Source organism: Saccostrea cucullata, unplaced genomic scaffold, assembly GCF_032062105.1.
Source record: "Saccostrea cucullata isolate Sc308-1 unplaced genomic scaffold, CSIRO_AGI_Scuc_v1 ctg20505, whole genome shotgun sequence".
Lineage (NCBI taxonomy): Eukaryota > Metazoa > Mollusca > Bivalvia > Ostreida > Ostreidae > Saccostrea > Saccostrea cuccullata.
The window spans coordinates 1-7,667 of NW_026937054.1; the positions used below are offsets into that span (position 1 = coordinate 1).

General features: G+C 31.9%; 1 long non-coding RNA gene across 1 annotated transcript; it reads left to right on the plus strand.

Moving 5' to 3' along the window:
- Positions 1–791: 791 nt before the first annotated feature.
- On the plus strand, positions 792–2,138 carry LOC134247128 (uncharacterized). The gene is made up of 3 exons (XR_009987770.1): positions 792–1,373; positions 1,520–1,591; positions 1,721–2,138. It is a non-coding gene; the product is annotated as an uncharacterized LOC134247128 (long non-coding RNA).
- Positions 2,139–7,667: the final 5,529 nt, after the last annotated feature.

Here is a 7,667-nt window from a genome sequence, read left to right on the forward strand (position 1 = left end):
TATTAAAAAATTGTCGATGTTGACATTTTGGCAGGAGAACGAAAGTAAAATCAAATTTATTTCTTCAATCATAAAGTGCATCTATAGATAGCAATTTTTTTTGCAAGGAAGATAGAAAAGTAATGAAAAGTGTAATTCATAACTGAGTGGCACGAAAAAAAAAACCCCGATGTTTTATAACAAAAATAAAAGGATCCACAGAAGAAAAGGGCATTAATATTGCTGAACAATATAATATTCGGTGCTATATAATTACCGCAGAAGACAGATGTGTGTAAACTTTAGAGGCGTAGTGATCTCATTGCGTGATACGACCTACATCTATATGTACTAAAACGGGCAGTGTCAACAGCTCTTATCGATGGTTTTTCATTCCGAATTATCTTTTATTTTCTTTTCATTGAGGGACTTGCAACTATTAATTTAAAAAAATTATACATCCCAGATAGCATGACTCCGTTGGGCCAACGTTGGTTTTTGGTTGTATGGTTGGTAGAGTGTTGGCGTTGGGGAACAGATGTAGGCCCAACGTTGGTCCAACGTTCATTTACGTTGGCATGAAAGCTAAACCAACGGTGTTGGGCATGTAATGTTGGCCCAATATTGGCCCATTGTAGTAACATGTTGACAAGAACTATAGCGACTTGGTGTTGGGCATTAAGATGTTGGCCCAACATAGGTCCAACCGAGTAAGTGTTGACATGGATCAAGACCATTGTGTGTTGAGTATGAAATGTTGGCCCAACGTAGGTCTAACTGAGTACATGTTGACACAAAACATTGCCACTTATTGTTGGTTATTCAATGTTGGCCCAACGTTGGCCCAGCTTAATAAATGTTGACAATATAATGATTCATTGCTCTGTGTTGGGCGTGCTGGGCTGAACTGGAGTTGGTCCAATAGTAGGAATATTGGGATTACTAGTTTATGTACAGGTAGCCTGTAATGTTTGAGATGAAATGCTGGTCCAACGTTGGCCCAATGTTGCGAAAAGTATTCATCAATTTAGATTTATCTATTGTAAATCGATGGTAATGATATAAGCAAGTCATTATAAACATGTGATCTATATTATATATTGAATGGAAAATATGAGACAATCCTTATAAGTCTGTGAATTACAAATAGTAATTTTGTATCTTGGTAGATTCTATATTTAGCATCATTGAATCAAATTTAAAGTGCTGTGTTTTGCATGTTTTGGGCTCCAAGATAAATAGATCACTGGTGGAATTCACTGGCTCGGCAGGTGACTCATAGGTATCCAAGGAAACCGTCATCTTAATCAGTTTTTTTTAACCGCGCACTTGAACAATGCAAAGCATATACATGTGTCTGTTTAAGTGAACGCAAGAATTTTAATCCTTTCAATGTAAGTATAGCTTTTGTTTTTGTTATTGAAATAATTAATAATGTGAAATGCACAACATTGTAATGGCCTGCATGTAGGCTTTCAAATTACTGGTAGCGGGTAGCTGATTAAACAATTTTAATTGATGACGATCTTAATTTTTAAAGGAATTGGCGGGCTTGAACAAAACAGATATGTCCGGATCTGTAAGTGAACGCAAGAATGTTAACCAGTGAGATGTAAGTAACTATTTTGTATTTATATTAATAATGTGAAATTCAATCTTATGGATTGCTTTAAAAATATGTGTGATGCTGATGAACATTTGAAAATACTATTTTAATTGATGACAATCTTAACGTTTACAGGAAATGCCGGGATGGAAAAACCCTCTTCACTCGGAGACTATTGATGTGGCATTTTCTGTATATGGAAGGGACTGATTTATATGTGTGGGACAACATGGATTCTAAGAACAAATAAACAACAGAAAAAGTGATAAGTGATTCAAATATGACCTTTGAAAACTGTACAATTAGAACTTGAAGACTCTTATATCAAAGCGATATTTAGTAGTGGACATAGTGATGTGGAATGTACTTGAGAAACCTTGAACTTTCTTCCTCTTCCCTCTTTTAGTTACATTCCATGGAATACTTTAATGAAAGTGAAAGTGGCAAAGAATACATTGTGATACATTTTAGGAGGAGAAAAGTATTTGATCAAACATGGTGAAATTAATTGTGTCATATAATCTGGGAAATAAAAATTACAGAATTTAAATAATTTTGTAAGACATTTGTATTGAGGAATAATTGTGCCAATGATATTTCAAGAAACAGCTTTGTATCAACGTTGAATCAACGCCGAACGTAATAACTATATTTTGAACTGAGGTCCAGTGTAGGGCCAACGTTACAAAATATTTGGTTAGCATTGGTACGTTGGCATAGCGTTGTACCAACGTTGGCATTTCAACAAAAGCGTTGTACCAACGTTGGACCAACGTCGGACCAACGTCATGATTATATTTTGAACTGAGGTCCAACGTTGGGCCAACGTTACAAAATATTGCGTTGGCGTTGGTATGTTGGAATAACGTTGTACCAACGTTGACAAATTAACAAACAGTATTGTACCAACATAGGCCCAACATGTTGGGCCAACGGCGCGCCAATGAGCAGTAGGACATTGGGCCAACGTAAATTGCGAACATTGGCCCAACATAACCAACATTGTTGGGCCAACGTTGGGCCAATGTCCTCATGCTATCTGGGATATCATAAACATGTATTATGCCTTTCAAATCAAGTTTAGAAATATACTATTGCATTTTAAATCAGCAACCTGTGCAGATATTTCTATTATTCATATATTTTCCATACTGATTATTTTAAGGTGATATTTGACGTGAAGATTTTATATATATGTAATTAAAATGAATTTCGATTTCATTTGTACACGTTAAATCACATAATGTTAACGTTTAAACAAATAAAAGTTAGTTGCTGTGAAGCATTCCAATGTCAAACAAAGCTGAAAAGAAATTAAAGTAAAACAAAAAACGGCCTTGTACAAATCCTTATTTTGTATATGGCGTTATTTGTACATAAAAGAGATAAGAATTTATGATTGTATAAAGAGTTGTTGTTTATTTTGTTGTAGGGGATCTACCAAAAGATCCCTGGAAAATAAGCATGTAGGCGCACATAGCAACGTTTATTGTAAGGAAAGAGGGTGTTTGTCAAAAAAGGATACAGACATGTCACCTTGAAAAAAAAATTAATGAATAAAAATAAATCTGAAAAAAAATAAATAATAGATATTAAAATAATTAAATAAAGAAAATGAATATAATTTATATATAAATAAATGAATAAAGAAAGAAAGAAAGAAAGAAAGAAGGAAAATTCCTAAAATTGAAAAGTACGCCCTTGCAAAAAGAACATTTTTGATAATCTTACATAAACATGAGCTAATTGCTACAGAAGTATAGGAAGCAAGGTTAGCATCCAGCTTCCACATAAAACGAGCAAAAACAAAACATTGCTCTCGATAAAAATACGTGAGGGCCCTCCTCAACAACACTTCATCATTACTTAGTGTCTGTGTAATGATTTTTTTTTTAATTTATTGATGCATAATGTTAAATGTCAGTTATATAAAAAGAAATGGGTTTAATTAACTGCACATTTCTCACATTAATAAAAAACATAAATATGTAGACTATGCTATTGGAGTTTTATGAAGAGACTTACTTTTACAATCGACGACTGACTTTTACAATTTATACATAGACCAACTCCATTACTTAAAATGTAAAAGTCAGCTGTCGAATGTAAAAGTAAGTCTCTTCATAAAACTCCATTAATAGTTTTATTGATTTGTAAAAGTGTAAGTGCATACTACAATTATATAAATTTAATAAGTTTGAGGACAGATGTTTCTTGGTTAATGTTACTTAAACAATAAAAAGTGTCATGACTTATATATTGCCTCATACAAAAGTCACTCCGGTGTCTAAATATAGCAAATAAAATACAAAGAACCAAAACAAATAAATAAAACCAATAAATTAAACAAATAAATAAAAAGGACATTCAACAAGCTGTTCAATTAGTAAACAAGTTAATTGAAATGAATAATCATGGTTTATTTCCAGTTCCAATGACAACATTAACTACATATAGCAGTGATAGGAATATACCTAGAGTGACCAATTAACGTCAGAGATTTATTGTCCTCTAATGAATATGTATGATCCTTATTATAATGATAAATTACTTATATCGGTCAACATAAAAGTCGTTATGATATATAAAATGGTGGATATACTCTAAATTGTTCTGTAGTCTAGTTACTTGAAAATTTGTATTAATTATTTTACATGTGTATTATGTAATTTTTATGTATAATCTCTGCTTTCTGTATCTTTTGTCTGAAAATGAAAGGTCAGCTAAAAGTTATGGTAAAAAAATCAGCACTGGTAAATTACGTATTTAGATTCGAAAAATCTTATGAAATACTGTATCAAGAGTGTACACACGGTACGACTGATTGCATGATAATTTTATCAAATCGTACCATGTGCACCTGTCATTTTAAAATGTTTACAGCCTTAGAGCTTGTTTGAGAAATTTAAAACATCGGCTTAAATGAGGCAGAGATGATGATTTATTCTCGCAGGGGTCAACTCTTTGAGTACTATTGCCATTTATATCTATACAAGATATCTTTAAAAAATTGATCAATCCATTGTTCACTGTACTAAATGGCCCTGTCCTCACATCAATTTTCACCTTCTGTCTCATTTCATATAAATCTAAATAAAGTAGAGATTTAATGCCTTTATCTTCTTTAACAAAGTTTGTTTTCGAGAATCCAGGTATTGGAAAAGGATTTTTGAGAAATTGCAATGATCATGAATTTTGCAGAAAACATGCATATACGTGATTGCCTTCAGCAAACGATCCAAAAATTAAAACTTGTTTTATAATTTTCAGAAACAGATCTTTCATTATGTAATTGCATATTTTGGATCAGAGGTTGTGCTCTGTATGAAATATTTTAAAAAAAGAATACTACAACTTTTGGCCAATTTTAAAGAATTTACAGGATATGGGGAAATAAAGCATTTTATGAAGCCAGGATGCATTGACTAGAGAAAAATACGCGATAAATATTGCATTTTAAACCAATTATAAGCAGTTTCGATTTTTTTTTTCAGAATTTCGCAGGGCAAAAAAGGCTTTGTCTCTTAGCTCTTCATTATTTATTCAGGCCATGTCCCATGATATGTTAAATTATTGTTAAGGGGTATCCATATGTCATGGTGAGAAATTTGAGATTTTATTCGTTTTTAAGATTTAGTTTCAGGAATTTTATTTGATTTAAAAAGTTATTTTTGCATAGTGTTGTGTTATATAATATTTGAATATGTCAATAAATGTTTATTTATTCAAACTATAAAGGTATGTGTTTTGTTAATCTGTTATTTATTAAGTATGAGAGGTAAATTATTAGTTATCCTTATTTAGGATTTACCTATACTCTGTAACTACCGGTGTGTGTATCGAACATTTCAGTAAGTTGTCATTCTGGACTGGTCAATTTTTACACTAATATTTTTAATCTAAAAATATTGTTGAACAGTACCCTGAAAGTTTTTTTTCTGTTCTTTTTCTCTCTATGTCTGTTGTCAACTTTAACCTTCGCCATAACTTTGAACCATGAGAGATAGAGACTTCGTATCTGGTATGCATACTCCATTAACTAGTCAGATATCTAGGGTGTAATGTTTGGATTCGGTTGGGGGTAAGTTATAAGGTACATCTTGAACTTTCGATTATTCATGAGCTCTTTTCGTATCTCATAAATTTCATGTAAACAGTAAAGGCGATCCTTACTTCATGTGATTCAATGTTAATAGACTCAAACCTTGAAGTTGTGAGGATGCCACAGAGCTAGCTACAAATTATTTACCGTAAAAAAAATTCATTAAAGATGAGGACACACACTTTAAAAATAAATAAATTTGTGACATTTTTTCCCCATTTCCCTTACACTTGTTTTAGCGCGAAACAAAATCAGCTCTATTGCATAACTAAGTAATGCTTTATAACACGTTTCTTTTTGAAAATAATTCATGAGTTCACGTTCATGAGTAATGCACATATACCTTGTCCTGGAGTGATATTTATTTGGCCGCATTTCATTTCTGGAATTTTCCAAAAAAAAAAAAAATCAACTTTTCATTTTCGACAGTTTTTAAATTTTAAAAGTTTTCATATCCGACATTTGTCAATTTCATGTCAGCATTTTTCGGCAATGAAAAAAAAAATCATACTTCCATCATAAATAATATTATATAATACATATATACAATACCCTGTTAAAAATCTATTTCCATCTTTGTTATATATGTTAGCTTTAAAGTGCCATAAAGATATCTTTTTAAAAATCCAAAAATGTGAAAAAAAATTAAAATAAAAATGTCAAATTCCGAAATTATAACGAAAATTGTCGGAAAATGCGATGCAAAATTCAAGAAAATGAAATGCAGAGATTTAGTAGGTATAATTATTAGCCTTTGAATAGGTAAGAAACAGTGTTAACTTATAAAAACACAGGGGATATGGTACTTTAGGTTTTCTCAAACGAGACAATTATAGACTGATCCCTTACTGCCCAATCCGCAGGCATGTTGTTTTTACAATAACGGGTGTAGGGTAGTACACCGTGACATAAGCCCCTGTCACAGTGACCCCCCCCCCCCCACTTATTGACAACAATATTAAACGTAAAGAATGACAGATTTTGTATTGTAGTTTTATGAAGAGACTTACTTTTACAGTTGACGACTGACTTATACAATTTTAACACATACAAACTCCATATACTAAAATGTAAAAGTCAGCTGTCGAATGTAAAAGTAAGTCTCGTCATAAAACTCCAGTAATACTATAAAGAAATATATTTTGAATGATGTGAATTTTTTTGCGAGTGGATGTCGGACGTTTATTATGTACTTATTGGAAAGAGTGTGAAACTAAATGATTCGTGTTGGACTTACGAACATTCATCTCAAAAAAGTAAAAATTAATTTGAGATCTCGAATTACACAATCCGTTCCAACAGATTACTTATTCCTTCCCTCGATTTATAATTCGAGATCTCGAAATACACAATCCGTTCCCATGTATTATCAATTCGTTCTCACAGATTATCAATTCGTTACCACAAATAACACAATCCGTTATCTCGGATTGTAATCCATTTTCTCAGTTTAAACAATTCGTTCCCTCGGAATGTAAACCCTTCTCACGATTTCATTGATATCAACTATCTGTACATATCGGATATGGCAATATGTGTTTAATGAATAGAATATTGTAGGTGTTTAGATCCTACCTTTAAATACATATTACGGTCCAAAATAAGAAAATAACATGAACCTGACTCAAATCTATTCTATATTCTAGTACTGATATTTTATATAAAAAAATCCAGGGTTTTGTTTTACGTGTATATTAGAATAAATGAAAGTCCAATATATTATAAGTAAATACGAGGGCTGTTCAATAAATAATGTCCTCGGTGCTCAGAAAAAAGCAAAAGACGCTTTTCAATGTTTTAGTCTTCAGGATTTTACTAATTAATCTCTTCTTAGTAAAATACATGTCCGTAACATTTTTTATCCAATTTTTGGTTATTGTTAGAACTCATTTTGGGTATGGCCCTTAGTATACTGGAAAATGGCAGCTCCAATGATTTCCCGGACTTGTTTCTTCCCTCTGAAAGGTGTTTTTTTCAAGT